The sequence below is a fragment of the Anabrus simplex genome, chromosome 6 (assembly GCF_040414725.1).
Source record: "Anabrus simplex isolate iqAnaSimp1 chromosome 6, ASM4041472v1, whole genome shotgun sequence".
NCBI lineage: Eukaryota > Metazoa > Arthropoda > Insecta > Orthoptera > Tettigoniidae > Anabrus > Anabrus simplex.
In genome coordinates this window covers 14,824,656-14,846,404 of record NC_090270.1, presented here as the reverse complement: position 1 = coordinate 14,846,404, position 21,749 = coordinate 14,824,656, and positions in this window count along the sequence as shown.

Genomic DNA, 21,749 nt, shown 5'->3' with positions numbered 1-21,749 from the left:
AGGATGTAAAGGAGAGGGCATATAAGTCTCTGGTAAGACCCCAACTAGAGTATGGTTCCAGTGTATGGGACCCTCACCAGGATTACCTAATTCAAGAACTGGAAAAAAATCCAAAGAAAAGCAGCTCGATTTGTTCTGGGTGATTTCCGACAAAAGAGTAGCGTTACAAAAATGTTGCAAAGTTTGGGTTGGGAAGAATTGAGAGAAAGAAGAAGAGCTGCTCGACTAAGTGGTATGTTCCGAGCTGTCAGCGGAGAGTTGGCGTGGAATGACATTAGTAGACGAATAAGTTTGAATGGCGTTTATAAAAGTAGGAAAGATCACAATATGAAGATAAAGTTGGAATTCAAGAGGACAAACTGGGGCAAATATTCATTTATAGGAAAGGGAGTTAGAGATTGGAATAACTTACCAAGGGAGACGTTCAATAAATTTCCAATTTCTTTGAAATCATTTAGGAAAAGGCTAGGAAAGCAACAGATAGGGAATCTGCCACCTGGGCGACTGCCCTAAATGCAGATCAGTATTGATTGATTGATTGATTGAAGGCATTGTTCAATTTGAAATATCTACAAATTTAGATATAAAACTCGGGGATACTGTCTGTTATGAGGCCAAAATATTCCATGGCAGTGACACGTAAAGTCATAGACCATGCAGCATAATAAAAATATTTCCAGTTGAGATTGTAAGAAATTCAAACTTCAAAATGAAAGAAATTTGCTATTCTCTCTCTCTCTCTTTGCGTTTAGGCCATCTGTGGACCACGGTGCTTGTGTTCTAGCTGTGTTTTTGTCTTCGTCTGCCCCTTTTAGCATACTGGATTGTGTTCTTAGTGGCCTCTTGAGCCTTCCTGTTGGCCCAGTATTCCTTGATTTTCTCGCTGAATTATTTCCTGCGCTCCTCTGACCAACTCCCGGCTCCTTTGTGGCTAGCTGATGTAAGGGATGTTAGGAAAGGTTTAGTTTTGACCATTAAACGGTATGCATTTCTGTCAGTAATGCCGGCTTGATTAATATTAAGCTCTGCAAGATCTTTGTCCACTTGTTTGGTCCAGGGGAATCCAGTAGCTTTGCCTTTGTTAGCAACCTTGAAGATCTTATGGAATAATCTATTAGGATCCATTCTGTATAGGTGTTCCATAGAAAGTCAGACGTTTTCTCCTGATGGCATCTATGAGGTTTTCTTGATGCTGGTAGAGCTCATTGTTGGGTTTGTACCATCGCCTTCCATCTGGTAGGATCCTTGGCCCTATTATTCTTCTCAGGAATTTCCGTTCTTGCACTTCCAGGGCTCTCAGTGGGGTTTTTTTAGTTAGGGATAGGCATTCTGCTGCATACAGGACTAATGGTCTGACTACTGCATTATAGTGTCTCAGTTTTACATTCTTTGATAAATGCTTTGAGGCATACAGTTTTCTGCAGGCATGGTAGGCCTTGTCTAATTTGATTCTCCTTTGTTCAAGAGCCATCGTTTCACTTAGATCCTCCGATACCCACTCTCCGAGGTACTTCACATTTTTAGCTCTCTTGATGTGTTTTGTATTACTGACTCCCATTGTTGTAGGGGCATCTTTGATGTTGGTCATAAACTCGGTCTTTCCAATGTTGATCATGAGGCCCGCTTTAGCTGCAATAGAGTGCAGTGTTTGAAGCTGCATAGTGGCCTCATGCATGTCGTTTGCTAATAAAGTAAGGTCATCAGCAAAGGCCAGGCATGGAATCCTCAGGTTGTCTGATTTAAACCCCATTCTTAATCCGGTGTTCTCAGGTAATGACCTGGTCCATTCTCTTATGATCTTTTCCAGGACACAGTTAAATAATATGCATGAGATACCATCTCCTTGCCTCACCCCTGTTTTGATTGTGAAGCTCTCTGATAATTGACCTCTAAACTTAACTTAGGAAGTGGTGTTGTGCAGGGTGGCTTGCACCAACCTATTAATTTTTTCGTTTAGTCCCAGTTCTCTTAAGGTGTTGAAGAGTGTGATCCTATCCACGGAGTCGTATGCCTTCTGGAAGTCGATAAAGATAGCTACCCACTGTCGGCATCTTTTCTTGCTATATTGAAGGATGGTCTTCAGATTTTGTATCTGTTCAGCACAAGGCCTTGCAGTTCTGAATCCTGCTTGACATTCTCCTAATTCTTTATCCAGTTGTCTTGTTATGTGCTGTTACAGAATCTTGGAAAAGACTTTATACGATACTGTAAGGAGTGATATTCCTCTATAGTTGCTGGGATCTGTTTTGCTTCCCTTCTTGTGGATTGGATGGATAACAGCTGATGTCCAATCATCTGGGAGCCTTTCCTTAGCCCATATGTCCAGGATTACTTTGTGTATGTGCCTGAATGTTTGCTCACCAGCTTGTTTCAACATTTCTGCCACTATTCCGTCTTCTCCAGGAGCTTTGTTGTTCTTGAGAAGTTGAATGGTCTCTCTTACTTCTTCATAGGTGGGAGGAGGGATGTCTTTGGTGTCCGGGTTAGCTGGTTCTCTAACTGGGAGGCGCTGCGCAGGTTCTTCAGCATTCAAAAGTCCTTGGAAATAATCAGCTAGGGTCTTGATGCCGTCATCATCATTGAGGCACAATGATCCGTCTGTTCTCTGGAAGTGTAAAGTTTGGGGTGTGAACTGGGTCGTCTGTTGTTTTAGACCTTTGTGTAAGTCTCTGGAGTTGTTTTTTCCAAAATCCTCCTCGGCTTGCTTAATCAGTTCTTTGTTGTATTTTCTTTTCGCCCCTCTTATGATGCTGGAGGTGTTCTTTCTTTGTATAATAAAGGCTTGTAGGTTGGTTTCGTTTTTATGATGGTTCCATTTGAGCCATGCTAGTCGCCTGGATTCTATAGCCTCATCGCATTCGTTTGACCACCATGGGTGCTTATTTCCTTTAGGTCTGTTGGGGATCGTCTTCTGAGCCGCGTCTGTTATAGCATCCCGAAGTGGGTCCCAATTTGTAGTGGTGTTAATCCTATTGATGTGTTGGTTCAGACTCTCTTGGTAACTTGCATTGTCTTCTTTAAGTTTGGTGATATCAAACCTAGGAATCTTCTTTTTCTTCATAAGCATAGCCTTGGTCTTATACAGTGGTTTCAGATTCATCTTAACCATGGACAGGTAATGATCGGAGTCTATGTTAGCTCCTCGTAAAACCTTCACGTTCATAATATCGCAGTGGTGCTTCTTATCTATTGCTACGTGGTCAATTTGGAACTCGCCCATCATGCTGTTTGGGCTGCGCCACGTCATGGCCTTCCTAGGTAGGCGTTTAAAAGCCGTAGACTTCAAGAGTAATCCATACTTGGTGCACAGACTGATTAGCCGTTCCCCATTCTTGTTGGTTCTCTTATGGGCGGGGTATCTTCCTACAATCTTCCGGTATTTCTGTTCTCTCCCAATCTGAGCGTTGAAATCTCCCAGCAGTATTGTCGTATGATGATGTGGGATGTGGTCTAGGGTTTCCTCAAGGGTGTCCCAATACTTATCTGTAGTCTCTGGGTTTTTCTTGTTAGAGTCATTGGTAAGAGCATGGAAGTTAACCAAAGAGTATCCCCTATTGCTAGACCTGAAGGATATTACTGAAGTTCTATCATTGGGCGAAGAGAAGCCAAGTATGTTAGCAACTAGTTTGTGGTGTACTGCGAACCCTGTCCCCAGGAAGGGTACATTCATCATGACTCTCTTACCAGGCTTTCCCTTATATATTCCATATTCTTGAGACTCCATGGCATCTTCATCTGGGAACCGTGTCTCTTGTAAGGCTGCAATGCTGATGTTCTTGTCTTTCAGGATTTCAAGGGTATGTTTAAGTTTCCCGGTCTTGATCAGCGAGTTAATATTGATCGTAGCTAGGTATGTGATGTTCCTTTTTCTTTTAGTTCTGACTGGGTCACATGAAGGCATAGGTCCCCCAGAATCCGATGACCTATATGCCCCGTCATGAACGGGGGGTGGATTGGTTACCACCTGGGGATTTATCATTATTGTTTTCGTACTTCATGTTTGATACAGTCTATCACACAAGTGTGTATAGTTGGTCACCCAAAAGTGACTATCAAGGTTGTAAGCCTTGAAGCCCCCAGCACTGATCGGTTCACTGACCCAGTTTCCCGCTGGGATTGGTTACCCAACCTTCCACTGGGTTGCTCAGCTTAACAGGGACACCTCTTGTAGGTTACGTGCTGGAGTTGGAGTGAAAGAGGCTAGTTGGATTCTCTTGCTGAATCCAATATTTTATGTTGCAGATACCCGGCAACGACGCATTTCACTCCCATTTGCCTGGACACATACGCGTGGCAAGTGGCTCGCCATTCTATCTCAGTTTCTTGTATGACCCATCAACTTACTAATCACTTCCTTGTTTTTACTTCCCATGCAGATATTCCTACATCCTTCGTCCTGCCTCCTGTTCCTGTACCTTCATGAGGTCTGCTGGGCTGTGCTCTCCAAGGAGGAATACTGTAAAATGTGCAAGTGGCATACAATGTGCAAATATCAGCCAGGAATACGAAACACATGCTTGGAGGTTGATAGAAACATACGCCAAGAAGTCCTTAGTACTCTTAACGATATCAGAAATAAAATAGCTCTAGGAGAATACAGACGAGTGGAAGGTGATCTACTGCCGCCTGCCGCAAATATGATACACCTGGACTGGGACGAGGAATTGGAAGTTATTGCTCGAAGATGGGCCCAACAATGTCGTCGAAAGTTCAAACAAGATTACTGTAGAAATATCTCAAGGACAACGCACAGAGTTCGGTCTACTATAAACGTGCAGCAGGCCATCTCATACAATGCAGGTGACATCGAAGGTCCCCGGGACCTAATAGAGGGCATGATGCTGGGGAGAACTTACTTCCTCTCGCCCATGATACGTAGGTATAATCCCAATGTTGATAGTTCCAGGGAAATGAGAGACACCACGCCCATACTGTGGGCAGATAACCATTTGGTCGGCTGTGTTTATTTGGTCTATACTGAAGCTGAAGAAACTAGTGAAAGAATGGTCTGTAACTTTGCCAACCTAATTGGTAGTGCTGCTAACACTTACAATGCCTCTGTTTACGAGGTAGGACCAGCCCGATCAAAATGCCATCCTTACTACAGCGAACAAAGTATAGACTATCCAGGTTTATGTAAGAATCGAGCTTCGTGTTTATCTGTCTCACTGCCTATCACATTCGTGCTACTCACGTCGTACACAAACTGCAAATAAAGTCCTTCTAAATATTGTATCGCGTGTTGTCTTCTCTCTCCGAGCTGAGTGTCAGGCTCCGAGTACACGTAGCCGAAAATGAATTAAAATCAATCAATAACTACATTCATTTTGCAAACTGGGTGGCAAAATCACAAGGAATTATAAACAAATGAAAATTATTTTTCCCGTAGTTGCGAAACTGAGGATAGAGTTTTCGTGTTTTGGTACACAGTTCGTGTTTATCACTACAGTACATTCTTTATTATTATTATTATTTTTCTCTAGATCACAGTAAACAAATACCAAATTGATCCATTGATAGAGAAAAATAACAGCGTTCAACTTTAGCCACACACACCACTTCTACTAACTTTAAAACAAACAGACATAGTTAATATACATACAAAGAAAGAAAAGAACACCACAGATTATAGGCAAAGACAAAAAGAAAAGAACACCACATAAAAAAACCTACTGTCCGGCCGAGTCATCACCCCTGGTGAGAAGAAGACCGCCTTCCCGATGATGACCCGACCGGCCCTGCCCGTCATTTCTCTATACTTCTTCTGCACCACCTTCCAGCATAAAATTCAGCCTTAAATAATCACTTTAAAAATACCCAGCCCTTACCATACACCATCATTTCTCTATACTTGTCCTGCACCACCTTCCAGCATAAAATTCAGCCTTAAATAATCACTTCAAAAATACCCAGCCCTTACCATTACGACCACCCTTACATGTTTTCCCTCTCACCATTCCATTTCTAAACGTACCCCTTGTACATGCCATGAAGTCCTTCGGATACTCAGTCATCCTCAGTGTTTTCATGTCATGTGCAGCCTAAATATCTACACCATCATCTCTCTATACTTACTAAACTACATATAAACAACAAATGGCCCACGGTCATTTCCCTCAATGAACCGTTGGCCATAGAAAGAAGAAGAAAAAATAAACAAAGAAAGGCCAGCACATACTTAAATATAAACATAGCATACCACATATGCAATCCCAGAGCAAGACTACACCTTCTACCCACTGTCCTTGTCGACACGGCACATTCCATCACCGCCATTGTTCTTCTGCTTGACCTACTCTGAATTGCTGAGCCCAGACAACCTTACCTCACCAGCCGTGTCTGTGTTTACATTCTCCATCTCCTGTTGCAACTTCATCCTTGCTTCATCCTTGCTTAATCATGCTATATCTAATTCAAATACCAAGCCCTACTCTACATTAAATTTGCCATCTCGTCCACAAAACCACAATTTTCCAACTCTCACAAATACATATAGACCCCTATGTGCTACTTCTCTAAAATACCATATAATTAAAAGACATGCACCACACACCCCTCCATCTCCTCAATTCCGCCACAAATAGATTTACATAATACACAATACCTACACCATCACCTCACCCTACTGCTCAAACACCCCATTACATCATACCACACACACTTCATTATTTACCTCTACCATCACCTCTCAGCCATTTCTTTAACTTCACTCTTTAATAATTTATTACAACCATAAATACACCACCACTCTACTATACTACTCCAGTACCGCATTTCAACCTCTCACACAGACTTTATTCCTCTCCTGTTGCAACTTCATCCTTGCTTCATCCTTGCTTAACCATACTTGATCTAATTCAAATACCAAGCCGTACTCTACATGAAATTTGCCATCTCATCCACCAACCACAATTTGCCAAACTCTCACAAATACATACAGACCCCTATGTACCACTTCTCCCAAATACAATATAGCCAAAAAAGACACCTTCACCATCTTTTCTCCACCTCCACCTTACAGCAATGAATACACCACACACCTCTCCATCTCCTCAATTCCACCACAAATAAATTTACATAATACACAATACAAACACCATCACCTCACCCTACTTCTCTAACACCCCATTTCTTCATACCACACACACTTCATTATTTATTTGCCAATACTTTAACTTTACTCTTTAATAATTTAATACCACAATAAACACACCACCTCTTCTTAATTACTTCTCCAGTACCACATTCCAATAAATAACCCTCCACCAACTTCTCATTATACATCCAATTACTACAACCTTCTACCATCCTTTCTCCATCACCCCTTTCAATCTCCACAATCATAACTCTGCTCGCTCTCCACATTCACGCATTTCATCAATACATAACCTTCCACCGACTACGCATTATACATCCAATTACAATATCGCTTCTCCATACATATTTATACTCCTTGGACATGCCATGAAGTTCATCGGATACTCCGGATATATGACCCCCACAGGGTCACCCAGTAGCCATCCCCACTGCCTTCATACCACGTCCATCCTCTAACGAATAATACATTGATACCTAATATTCATCAGTATCTAATACTACAACTCTATACCATCACTTCTCCATCACCACATTTCAACCTCCACAATCATAACTCTACTCCCTCTCCACATTTACACATTTCATCAACTACTAACCATCCACCAACTACGCATTATACCTCTCCATCACCACATTTCAACCTCCACCATCCTAACTCTACTCCCTCTCAACACTCACATATTTCATCAATAAATAACCCTCCACCAACTACACTTTATACATCCAATTACAACTTCTGTCATCACTATTCAATACTCTAATGTTTTTTACTTCGAATAATCACACCCCCTTCATTTCTACCTGTACCCCACATGTCTGTCAATTTTTTATTCCTTCCTGCTTCTTTACCACCTCTCTTGGCCGCCGTTTCATCGCTATCTTCACTCTGTTGACTTCCTTTGCCACCAACTTCAGCTCCCTTCAGGTCCCTTAAGCTTCTGCTCCTCTCTCTGCTCCTACTCAGATCAAGACTCCCCCAGGTTGCCTCTGAACTTGCCTTTTTCCCCTGCGCTTCACTTACTTTACTGCCTTGACTTTCCTGCCTTTCCTCTTCACTGTTTCTGGTCACATTTTCACTTGGTACCTCTCCCTGCTTCTGATCACACAGTACACTGTTACTTTTGGAATTTTGCCTATCTTCCCCACTGATCACAGCACTTCTCTCTTTTCCTTCATCTTGTTTTATCTTCCTTTCTAAGTCCATCAAACTATTCACAGTCCAGATTCTCTTCCAGTTGCTGCCTGACACCACTAGTTCTTGACCTTTGATAGTTGCTCTCAGCCCCTGATTTATAGCTAGAATCCTGTGCTTTCTAAGTATTTTTTCATTTCTAATCGCCTCTCTTCCCACGTTTCTCTTAATCCATATTTTTTCCCTCTGCACATTACCCGCATTGCCTATCACAGCATCAGCCATCAGCGTGGAAAACAGTTGAACTTTGATATGACTGTTGCCCCTAATTCTTCCCACTCTCTGCACATCGTCAATGTCCACTTCACTAAAATTAACTTTCATTTTCCCCTGTATTAAGTCCACTACTTTATAGGTTGTAATCACTCTGTCTTCTCTCTGCTCCTCCGGTACCCCATATATAAATAGGCACTTCTTCCTACGATTTAAAGTGTTAGCTTCCACTTCTGCTTTCAGTTTCTGCATCTCCTCTTCTAATCGCCCTATTTTCTTTTTCAGTGTTGCCACTTCTTCGGCATTACTCCTCACTTGAGATGTTATATCGTCGGTCCTTTCCCGTAGCAATGCCTTCATTTTCTCGAACTCCTTGGTTTGTTCATGAATCAAATTTTTCAGCTGCTCAAAGGGGCAGGCTTCTTCAACCACTTCTTTTACAAGGCTTCTGAATTCTTCATAATCTGGCCATTCCTCATTTCTACTAGATGTCGGACCTGGATTCAGCTCGAGCCCCCCCCCCCAATCCATAGCAACATCATAACCACCGCCGCTGCAAGCAATAATTCTCCTTTAATCTCCATTTCCATTTTACACTCACCTTATTTCGCTTCTTCTTTCTTCTTTCTCCCCTGCCATCTTCCTATAGTTGCTCTGTATTGTTCAACACCAATCATTGTCGTTACAACTCCACACAACCTTCCAGCACTCCACACTCTCTCTCCCTACTCCCATTCCCGGGACCCTCCACGCAATACGTCTGCGCTCGACCGTGGCTAAAGCTGAACTGTGCACTACAGTAAATAATCCACTATAATTAAACCTAAGAATACCCATTTTATTCGTGAATTACAGAGTTACGTTACGTATACAAAAGAAAAATGATCACAGCGAACATATCACGTCGGATACTCAAAATAGTTGTGGTTGGCCATCGTTGTTGAGCATTCAACAGTAGTATAATTGGACAGTTCTGCCGCCTCCGCCTCCACCGGGCTCCCAGGGGCCTCCTCCTCCGCCGCCGCACTGGGGGGCCTCCCAGAGGCCTCCTCCTCCGCAGCCAGGGGCCTCTTCCAGTTCTGCCAACATAACCTTACTAGCGCGAAATTCGAATTGGTAAACAAATCCACGTGCTTTTTTGACAGCCACGTGCTTTTTGACAGACAACAACGCATCGCTAACCTCAGTACTGCCATCTTGATGGGCCTAAACCTCAATGCTGCCAACTTAACCTCACTAGCGCTAGATTTGAAACGGTAAACAAATCCACGTGCTTTTTGACAACCACGTGCCTTTTGACAGATAACAACGCATCGCTAACCTCAGTGCTGCTATCTTGACGGGCCTAAACCTTAGTGCTGCCAACTTAACCTTACTAGCGCGAGATTTGAATCGGTAAACAAAGCCACATGCTTTTTTGACAGCTGTCATCCGCCATCTTTAATCAACAGAGCACCGTGCTGCCCTCTTTAGCTACATATCTTTGAAATGTGGTGGCGGATAATTTGAAAAATGCTTTTTGATAGCAGCCATCTTTAATCGTCAGAGCACCGTGCTGCACTGTGTGGTGGCAGGCAATTCAACGTGACAGCAGCCATCTTTAATCAAGAGAACACCGTTCTGCACTCTTTAGGTGAAATGTGGTGGCGGCAATTTGAAAACTTCTACGTGCTCTTGTTTGGAAACAAAGCCACGTGCTTTTTTGACAGCTACCATCCGCCATCTTTAATCAAGTGAGCACCGTGCTGCACTCTTTAGTTGAAATGTGATGGCGGCAATTTGAAAAATTCCACGTGCTCTTGTTCGGAAACACTGCCACATGCTTTTTGGACAGCTACCATCCGCCATCTTTAATCAAGAGAGCACAGTGCTGCACTCTTTGGCTAGATACCTTTGAAATGTGGTGGCGGCAAATTCGAAGTGCTTTAACTCACGTAGCGTAAGTAGGGAGAGGGAGAGAGAGAGATGAGAGGTAGATTTATTCCGTGCAATCATCATCTGCCTACATGTTAATTTTCTCTTGCTTCTTTTACCAACAAGATACCGTGGGCCCTCCTTCTATCATATAATCAAGGTTAGTTTTTCTGTTCAAAACACGATGGGGAATGTATGCTGACAATTCAAATCTTTACTGTAAAATAACAACAGACTATATATATGTTCTAAACACAAAAACTTGATGCTCTTATTAGAGGGCACATCATTTCCAGTCCTCTGTAACAGGATTGATTAACAGCATGTTTTATCTTATTCAGGAGGATGGAGACGTAAAGCCTTAGCGATGGGGTAGTTAGGCTTCCTCCAAGGAGGGAGGGGGATCTAACTTACGAGGGCATCTGTCCGTAAAACTGTCAGAAGGAGAAGGAGGAGGAGGGATTAAGCTGACCTCCGTAAGGTTACGCTGTCGAGAAGGGCAACTAGCCTTAATCTAGAGTCCTCAGGCCCCCACTCTAAGATGGTGTCGAGGAGAGCCATCTTGCCTTAAAACTTGGGTCCTCTGAGGTTAGCCCCCTCCGAGATAGTGTTGAGAGGGGCAGCTAGCCTTAAAACTTGGGTCATTAGTCACCTCCAAGATGATTTCGGGAAGGTTATGCCCCTCCAAGATGTTGTTGGGGAAGGGTCATGTCGAGAAGGACAGCCTGCCTTAAACTAGAATCCTTAGGCTCCAATCTAAGATGGTGCGAGAAGGGCCATATTGCCTTAAAACTTGGCTCCTCTGAGGTTAGTCCCCTCAGAGATGGTTTTGAGAAGGGCAGCTAGCCTTAAAACTATAATCCTGTGAGGTTACGCCCCTCTAAGAAGATGTCGCACATGGCTAAGTCCCGTCAAGATAACAGCTGTGAGGTTAGGGTCGTTCAAAAATTCCGCTTATCAAAAGCACGTGGTTAAGTCCAATCAAGATATCAAATTTCAAATTCCGCGCCCCACGTAGTTAAGATGGCAGCAGTGAGGTTAACCACGTTCAGTTGTTCAACAGGTTCACGCGGTCCCCTCCAAGACGGCGTCGGAAGGGGCATATATCCGTAAAAACTGGACTCTGTGTAGTTAGGCCCTCCAGAATGGTGTCGGGAAGTGCTTCTGACCGCAAAACTAGGCCCTGTGTAGTGACGCTCCTCCATGTGGTTAGGTGTGCTCTCTCATGCGAATCCCCATTGTCCTACTACTCAAGATGGCGTCCCGATGATCCCCATTGCCCTACTACACAAGATGGCGTTGGAAAGGGCATCTGACCGTAAAACTAGGCCATGTGTAGTTAGGCTCCTCCATGTGGTTACGTGTGCTCTCTCATGCGAATCCCCATTGTCCTACTACTCAAGATGGCGTCGGGAAGGGCAACTAGCCGTAAAAGTGAGGTCAGGCCCCTCCACGATGGTGTCTGTGAGGTTAGGCTCGCTCCCTTATGCAAATCCGCGAATCGACATAGTCCTACTACTGTGCTGACTCAGCACAAAAAATGCTGACGAGGTGGCTTAGAATCTCGCTTACTCTACTACTGCTGCCGTGTCTGAAGAAGTGCTTCTGCTTTCGAAAGACTCTCCAGCTTGTGACTGTGGTGCTGAAGTGCAAACCATCTTGCACATTCTCAAGGACTGCTCACTGCTGTTTCCGTCGTGGACATTCATCTATATATTGTGCCCTACTGCACTATTAAGTTCCGTCCAGGCGAAGGCCGGTCTCGAACCCAGAGTACAGTAGTGAACGAACTCTCACAGACGTGAGCTGGTGCACATAGTCTTACCTGAACACTGTCCTCTTCAATCAGCCGGTAGAGCGCTCTTCTCAGGATAACATGGGTATAATGGGGCAACATAAAGATAAAACACTAGGACATGTGCCTCCACAGGTAAGAATTCGACTAAATAAAAATTTAAAATAAATATCTAACAGAAACACCGCTACATTCCAAGTTTAACAAATAGGGATTTATTACATAAAATTGAATTATCTACAAATAAAAGATCATTTCAATATGAGATGGAAAAAAGACGCTGAGCCGACGACTATCATTTCACTGCCTTCACAAAAACACGTGAATCTGCAACAAGCATGTAACCATAGTGTAAGTAACGAAGTTTAGAAAGATGGATATCTGCTTAATGACACCAAAAACAACGATTCCCTTAAAAAAAATTACAAAGCCTCGCGCCGTCGAACCCCGGTGCAAACAAAAATCACTACAAAATTTACAATGACCTGACACGGTCACGAACCCTAGTCCTATGACAGGTAAGGTGTCCAAGATACCTAAGCAAAACAATATCAAAGATCCAATCAACACATACAAGGGTGTCAGAATAAAATGGGCCAGTGTTAAAATCTTACGTAAAACACGTCGGACATAAAACAAATCTCTCTCTCTCTGCTTTCAGAACAAGAAGGTCGTTTCTTCCCCTTCTGGCATACTTGAAATACTGCAGACGACCAACACACCCGCCTGTGACGTCAAGCTCAATGACCTCCATTCTCACCCCACCCCTTGCGGCAGCCCCTAATTTACGAGCTCAAACGGGAAGACTGGCTAAAGTCTTGCCTTTCAAAGAACACATCACGTCGTCAGCTGTTAAAGCCTTCATTTAAATATACCTGGGCTATCTGCCCTTGTCTCCATACTTCAGCAATCTAGCTCATCTTACTTATGCCTCTCATGGGCTAAATCCTGGTGCTACAAAACACTAATCATTAAGCGCTCGTCACATTGCCATACTTGGCATTTCCAAAATATACTCAATAAATTCTCAATGGTTGGGCTCTCTCAGGCCGACTGCAAATCTTACTTTTGCCTCTTATGGGCTCCAATCTCTTAATACCTGGGCTCGCTCGCTCTATCAATGAATCTGGGTGAATTACTGGTCACGACTTGGTCATAATTTGGTCATAATTATACACTTCTACGTCTGCAGAAATAAATGCCTGAATGTGATCTAATAAAAGTACCTATCTGTAGACTAACCTCCTGTGCCCAACTGAGTTCGATCAGACCCTTACACAAACATGTACTTCAAAATAACGCAATCAAAATGAACAATAAATTCGCTAACAAGGACTCTACAAATAACATCTACCTTAAAGTACGGGGTTCGAGTTTGAGGCCTAGCTCTATATTACAAGGGAAATTCACTTATTACCACCAATTATGCTGACTGACGGTCCCCATATTCCTATCTAAATTTCAATGACATGCTTGAAACAGAATTGGAAAGCTCTGACCTTAAAATAGAAGACATAGCGGAGCGGCCATCCCTGTGGACCACTGGATCTACCACATTCTGATAGACTGCCGGGCTTGCATCAGATACTGTTGACCACTTGGAGACATTCTTGCTGGTGTAGCGTCTTCGTACAGCTCCCTCTGCAGTCGGAAGGTGTCCTCTTCGATGTTGTGCTGGTCAGGTGCTCCCAATGTTCCTGGCTCGATGCCCGTTGTTGTGTTGGCTTCAGCTCCTGGTTGTGGCTTCTTTGGAATGATGCTGTCAAACACTCGTTCTGACTTGATGCTGGGGTAACTGAAAATAAATTCATATATTACAGACTGTCCAAACTTGATGCCTGTCCTCACTGCTAGCGTGTCTCACACGTTACACTGACCAAGTCTCGTTCAGAGTTTTAACCTGGTACACAAGAGTTTCTTTACTACTCTCCGTCACTGTTCTCTCACCCTATCACACGGACAACATATAGTTTTAGAATTCCTAACCTGAGCCAAGATTAATAATTCTAGCATTCCGTCGGCAACCCTTGACCTCACAGAAATATGGAGCTACTAGTTATTAGTCTCATGTAAGCAGTACCTCATCTCCCCATAGCATAATCTCACAGGTAAAATCTTCAATTCATCTGAATATTCAGGTTGATTACTTACATCTTTGCAGAAATAGCAGTACAGGTAGTCGTTGTAGCTTGAAGACAAAGCGTCGTTCTCAGCACCAACACGCAGTATGACGACTCGTTCCCGCAGCTTCTCGGTCTACGAATGACTCTGATATGCCCTGGCGGCCTTAATTTATAATTCCGGGTGGCGTCATCAAGCCACTTGGCTGCGTGCAATCTTAGCGTGCCCGGGAAAATTTTCCCGCATTAATTATCATGAGCGCAACTTAGCGAATGCATTAATTAATGCAGCCCTAATGCCTATCAAAATAAAGCAGATATAATACAGGTTGCAATTCTTGTCTCAAATCCAATGCAACTCTTCTGTACCCAAAGATATTAATTTATTTCATTCTTCCCTCCTAGAATAAGTTTAGCCGGGAACTGGAACGCGTCCCCAAGCTTCATCAAGAGGCTTCGCTTGGGACATAACTTCTATTAATGGGTTCTGGAGATTTCTCATAATGAGGCTCGCGCTCACTTCACATAAGAACGCTTCTTCTGGACCCCTTTATGACCTTTACTGTAAGACATCGGCTTCGTGGGTGGCCTAGTATTATTCCAATATCCAATACTCAAATTGATATAATTGCACCAATGAACAGAATGGTTCATAGCCCCCCGTGAACGACAAAATAAAATTTTGTCAAGAATTTTATTTTCCCAAATTCCACGATCATTTTCTCACTGCAATTATATCTGCTGTCAATATTCAAAACTTCAGGGCATGGGATTATCTTCAGCTACCGACATGATAGCCTCCCTATCCTTCCTAACTTGGTAATAGGCATCCAGCAGAGCTAGAAATCTCCGGTGGTTACTCGCGCAGTCTTGACACTCCGTTTCTTTGCGCTGCTCAGCTCGCTGTTTCTGGTCGCCTGGAGAAATCATATTCACTTCTTCTTCTTCTTCTTCTTCACCATTGGGTATCTCTGGTTGTTCTTCTTCGCTGTCATTTCCATCTTCTTCCGGAATGATAACCTCCTCTCTGGCAATATTTTCGGTCTCTTCGTCCTCAGGTTCTTCTTCCTCTTCTTCGCCTCCTTCTTCTTCTTCTTCTTCTTGATTGTCTAATTGATATTGGCCGGGTTGGAAAAAGGGCTTAAGGTTTGATGAGTTAAAGACCTTAGTCACTGTAGCATCCAAGCTTTGTACCTTGTATGAGTTATTTTCATAACTATGAATTATTCTATACGGTCCAGTGTATAGCTCAGCGAACTTATGGTAGTATCTCTCTGTAGGGTTAGAGACAGTGGGTGTCTTAACTAACACTAACTCGTGATCTAGTTGCGGATCCCTGTTAAATTCATCTTAAATTCTCTTCATTCGTCATGATGTTCAATTAATATAATTCATAAAATAACTTTATAACTACTGGTTATCATCAGTTTTCTATTTACATTCCTACATATATACAGTGGTGTTTATCTAAATGGCTCTTCTCATTGCCAAACTTACGGAAGTTCCCTGTCTCATGGCCATTTCGCAACTTTCTTCACACCCTGTCTCATTCATGCGGCCTTCTAGCCTGCAGAGGTTCCTGGCACTACGTGTTTGTTTCCTTCTGTAGTTAGAGAGGTTCCCTCTCTCTGTTCCGCTCTTTCTTTTGTGGAGTAAGAGACCTTCCTTTCTCTCGGTTTTCCAGTCACTTTTCTTCCGCCTTATTTCACGACATGCGGAAAGCCACCTCTTCGCAACAGCACGTTTTCTCCTCAACTGTTCCACATAGCTTCTCGGTTCAAGGATTCGTCCCTCTTTCATATCTTCTTTCCGCCGCTTCTTCTTTCTCTTGATGGTTCCAATCTTCCACCTACGGCGTCTTCTCACTTGTTTCCCGAACCAACCAAACTGGTCTCGGTATTTTTGTCTCTTCTTGCCTCTCTTGTATGACTTAGTTCTCTTTCCTTCATTTCGCTTCGAATGCTGGTTATACCATTGATCATCTCTTTCATTACCGGCTGCTATTTCTTGAAGATATTTTCCAACCGTTTCCCTTTGATTATTTTGTGCGTCCCCGTTCGGGTCTCCATTTTCTATTTGTCCAGAAATCCCATTAACGTGGTTCGCTATTTTCCTTCCTACATCATCGGCCTCGACCTTGGATGCTGTCACACATTCCAGACTCTCTTCTTCTACCGCAGAATTTACGAGGTTTTCGCCCTCAGACGTCGTCGCGTAGTACTTGAGCTCAGCCCCTTCTGACAGGACTATGGCTATGTTGCCAGATCTCTGCACAATGTGATTCTTGAGCTGCTCTTCTTCTCCTTCCTGTAGCCAAACCAAAGTTGCCGTTTCCCTAGCTTCCTTGCTTGTTGTGTCATTCAATCCTTCTTCTGAGGCTACGGTAATATTCTCGTTTCCTGGTGTATCTTCCCTTTCTGCTTCTGCCTCCTGAACCATTGGACTGTTTGTATCAGATTGCTCCATTCGCACCACTTCATTTTCGGGCGGTTCAACCGGTGAATCAGACCGCTGAACTTCTTCGATAATTTCATCCTCGGACATCTTATCGCTGACTTTACCTTCCTTATTCTCTTCCGTGGTTTGCTCTTTCCTCCCAACTCCTTCTCGAGTCCTCGCCTCCATACTGTCTTCTACTTTCTGCTCTATTTTTTCTAGCCTCGCTTGCGTATGGTCTATGCGATCTATTGCTGCTACCAGGTCTTCTTTAACGGTTCTCAGTTCGGACTGGGTCTCCTTATCTTTTTCTTCCATGCGCTGTTCTATTCCCTCGACACTATTCTTTACTTCCTGAATTTGCTTCTCTACCGTTCTGTGCGATTCTTCCACCTGTCTATTCAATTCCTCTGTAGGGGTAACACATTGTCTACTGTCTGTCTCTATCTTCGTTTCTACCTTGGCTACGGTTTCCCTAGTCGCTTCATTTCTAGAGGCCAATTGCTCCAAACGAATGCTAGTGTGCTCCCTTAGCTCGGTTATTTGGCTAGCTACCCGTGTCTCGGTGATTACTAATCGTTCGGTCAAGTGTTCCTTCAGTTCTTTTACTTGTTCCGAGTTCCTAATTTCCTGTTCTTTAAATTGTGCACTGACTTGGTCGTTCAAACGTTCACCGTTCTGAACCAACAGCTCACGATTCCTCGTCACTTGTTCGTTCAAACGTTCACCTATATCTTCCCTAAGTTCCTCTTTAAGTGCCACAAATTGTTCTTTCATCTGCGCACTGAGTTGCCTCAGCACCTCCCCCATGTCTACCGACATTCAACTCACTTGCTATAAAGTCCGGCGGGAAAAGCCGCTCCGTATGTCCTCGATTAAATTTCAAATACTATAAATTTCCTACTCTTTCTAATTTATCAAAATGTTCCTACTGCTAAACTCTCGAACTTTCAAAGCCTAAATTGGCTACCTCAATCTAATATCATGTCATTCAACATAGGGTAACCGTCAGTACAACACTATGATACAAAAATATATACACAACACAAACATAAAATTCTCCCACAAAATGTCATAAACCAGCAAAAACTACCACATGCACAAATCCCAGCTATCCGATTATACACCTGTAAAACACAACACCTTGCAGGTCAAATCCCCGCACGAATATCATCCATCACTCCCAGAAAACCACACAATCAGCACATCCTCGCTAAACACCACCAACAGCAATATCCCTAAACTAATGGTAAGATCCAAGACAGAACATCACCAAATATCTCTCTGAACTGGCAGTCATTCAACCTCACAAGTTTAACAACATACTCCAAATATATCACCAAGCTAACAATACAGATCACAGACCAACTTGGTATACCTGCACAACACGTAATAGAATGCAGCTGTCAGAACATATGCCTGAAATCAAGCCTTGCACGACCTTTATTTACCAAATATCAGGTCCTGCCTTTATAGACACACATTATGACCTATAGCCCTTTTTTATGGGGAAAATCAACAAAATACCACTTGGTTGTGTGAGCTCGTTTACACAAATATCAAGCATCACCTGACGGCATAATAAAATAAGCTGTATGACCCTCCTTACTGCAATATCGGGTCCTCAGTTAGCTACACCAAGTTCACAATGTAGACAAAGGCGCTCTGGTCCCTTTTACAGAAATATCGGGCCATTCGTTACTCGTCGTCATTAATACGATGGCGCTATGGTTAGCCCTTTACGAAAATTCGGCCAACACGATGGCTATTGCCATTTATACAATGGTGCTATGGCCCCTTTACGGAATTTCGGCCACCACGTTGCTCGGCGCCATAAATACTATGTGCCCTACTGCACTATTAAGTTCCGTCCAGGCGAAGGCCGGTCTCGAACCCAGAGTACAGTAGTGAACGAACTCTCACAGACGTGAGCTGGTGCACATAGTCTTACCTGAACACTGTCCTCTTCAATCAGCCGGTAGAGCGCTCTTCTCAGGATAACATGGGTATAATGGGGCAACATAAAGATAAAACACTAGGACATGTGCCTCCACAGGTAAGAATTCGACTAAATAAAAATTTAAAATAAATATCTAACAGAAACACCGCTACATTCCAAGTTTAACAAATAGGGATTTATTACATAAAATTGAATTATCTACAAATAAAAGATCATTTCAATATGAGATGGAAAAAAGACGCTGAGCCGACGACTATCATTTCACTGCCTTCACAAAAACACGTGAATCTGCAACAAGCATGTAACCATAGTGTAAGTAACGAAGTTTAGAAAGATGGATATCTGCTTAATGACACCAAAAACAACGATTCCCTTAAAAAAAATTACAAAGCCTCGCGCCGTCGAACCCCGGTGCAAACAAAAATCACTACAAAATTTACAATGACCTGACACGGTCACGAACCCTAGTCCTATGACAGGTAAGGTGTCCAAGATACCTAAGCAAAACAATATCAAAGATCCAATCAACACATACAAGGGTGTCAGAATAAAATGGGCCAGTGTTAAAATCTTACGTAAAACACGTCGGACATAAAACAAATCTCTCTCTCTCTGCTTTCAGAACAAGAAGGTCGTTTCTTCCCCTTCTGGCATACTTGAAATACTGCAGACGACCAACACACCCGCCTGTGACGTCAAGCTCAATGACCTCCATTCTCACCCCACCCCTTGCGGCAGCCCCTAATTTACGAGCTCAAACGGGAAGACTGGCTAAAGTCTTGCCTTTCAAAGAACACATCACGTCGTCAGCTGTTAAAGCCTTCATTTAAATATACCTGGGCTATCTGCCCTTGTCTCCATACTTCAGCAATCTAGCTCATCTTACTTATGCCTCTCATGGGCTAAATCCTGGTGCTACAAAACACTAATCATTAAGCGCTCGTCACATTGCCATACTTGGCATTTCCAAAATATACTCAATAAATTCTCAATGGTTGGGCTCTCTCAGGCCGACTGCAAATCTTACTTTTGCCTCTTATGGGCTCCAATCTCTTAATACCTGGGCTCGCTCGCTCTATCAATGAATCTGGGTGAATTACTGGTCACGACTTGGTCATAATTTGGTCATAATTATACACTTCTACGTCTGCAGAAATAAATGCCTGAATGTGATCTAATAAAAGTACCTATCTGTAGACTAACCTCCTGTGCCCAACTGAGTTCGATCAGACCCTTACACAAACATGTACTTCAAAATAACGCAATCAAAATGAACAATAAATTCGCTAACAAGGACTCTACAAATAACATCTACCTTAAAGTACGGGGTTCGAGTTTGAGGCCTAGCTCTATATTACAAGGGAAATTCACTTATTACCACCAATTATGCTGACTGACGGTCCCCATATTCCTATCTAAATTTCAATGACATGCTTGAAACAGAATTGGAAAGCTCTGACCTTAAAATAGAAGACATAGCGGAGCGGCCATCCCTGTGGACCACTGGATCTACCACATTCTGATAGACTGCCGGGCTTGCATCAGATACTGTTGACCACTTGGAGACATTCTTGCTGGTGTAGCGTCTTCGTACAGCTCCCTCTGTAGTCGGAAGGTGTCCTCTTCGATGTTGTGCTGGTCAGGTGCTCCCAATGTTCCTGGCTCGATGCCCGTTGTTGTGTTGGCTTCAGCTCCTGGTTGTGGCTTCTTTGGAATGATGCTGTCAAACACTCGTTCTGACTTGATGCTGGGGTAACTGAAAATAAATTCATATATTACAGACTGTCCAAACTTGATGCCTGTCCTCACTGCTAGCGTGTCTCACACGTTACACTGACCAAGTCTCGTTCAGAGTTTTAACCTGGTACACAAGAGTTTCTTTACTACTCTCCGTCACTGTTCTCTCACCCTATCACACGGACAACATATAGTTTTAGAATTCCTAACCTGAGCCAAGATTAATAATTCTAGCATTCCGTCGGCAACCCTTGACCTCACAGAAATATGGAGCTACTAGTTATTAGTCTCATGTAAGCAGTACCTCATCTCCCCATAGCATAATCTCACAGGTAAAATCTTCAATTCATCTGAATATTCAGGTTGATTACTTACATCTTTGCAGAAATAGCAGTACAGGTAGTCGTTGTAGCTTGAAGACAAAGCGTCGTTCTCAGCACCAACACGCAGTATGACGACTCGTTCCCGCAGCTTCTCGGTCTACGAATGACTCTGATATGCCCTGGCGGCCTTAATTTATAATTCCGGGTGGCGTCATCAAGCCACTTGGCTGCGTGCAATCTTAGCGTGCCCGGGAAAATTTTCCCGCATTAATTATCATGAGCGCAACTTAGCGAATGCATTAATTAATGCAGCCCTAATGCCTATCAAAATAAAGCAGATATAATACAGGTTGCAATTCTTGTCTCAAATCCAATGCAACTCTTCTGTACCCAAAGATATTAATTTATTTCATTCTTCCCTCCTAGAATAAGTTTAGCCGGGAACTGGAACGCGTCCCCAAGCTTCATCAAGAGGCTTCGCTTGGGACATAACTTCTATTAATGGGTTCTGGAGATTTCTCATAATGAGGCTCGCGCTCACTTCACATAAGAACGCTTCTTCTGGACCCCTTTATGACCTTTACTGTAAGACATCGGCTTCGTGGGTGGCCTAGTATTATTCCAATATCCAATACTCAAATTGATATAATTGCACCAATGAACAGAATGGTTCAATATATGAGTCGACTCTCAACTGTAGTATCATACGCTAAATTAATATTCTTCTTGTGAATAAACGTGAAGTTGTTTCTATGATATCTTGATTATTATAGTAATATTATCCGACTAATGACGTACATATGTCTGGTACAATATGGCGCAGCCGTATACGAACTATATTTAGTGATAAATTCGACGGATACAGCGTCCAGTGTCAAAACAAATACAAGCAATGATACCTACAGGCAATTCCTGATTCTAAAACAAACAAAAAATTAATGTCGGATGATTCATCTAATTC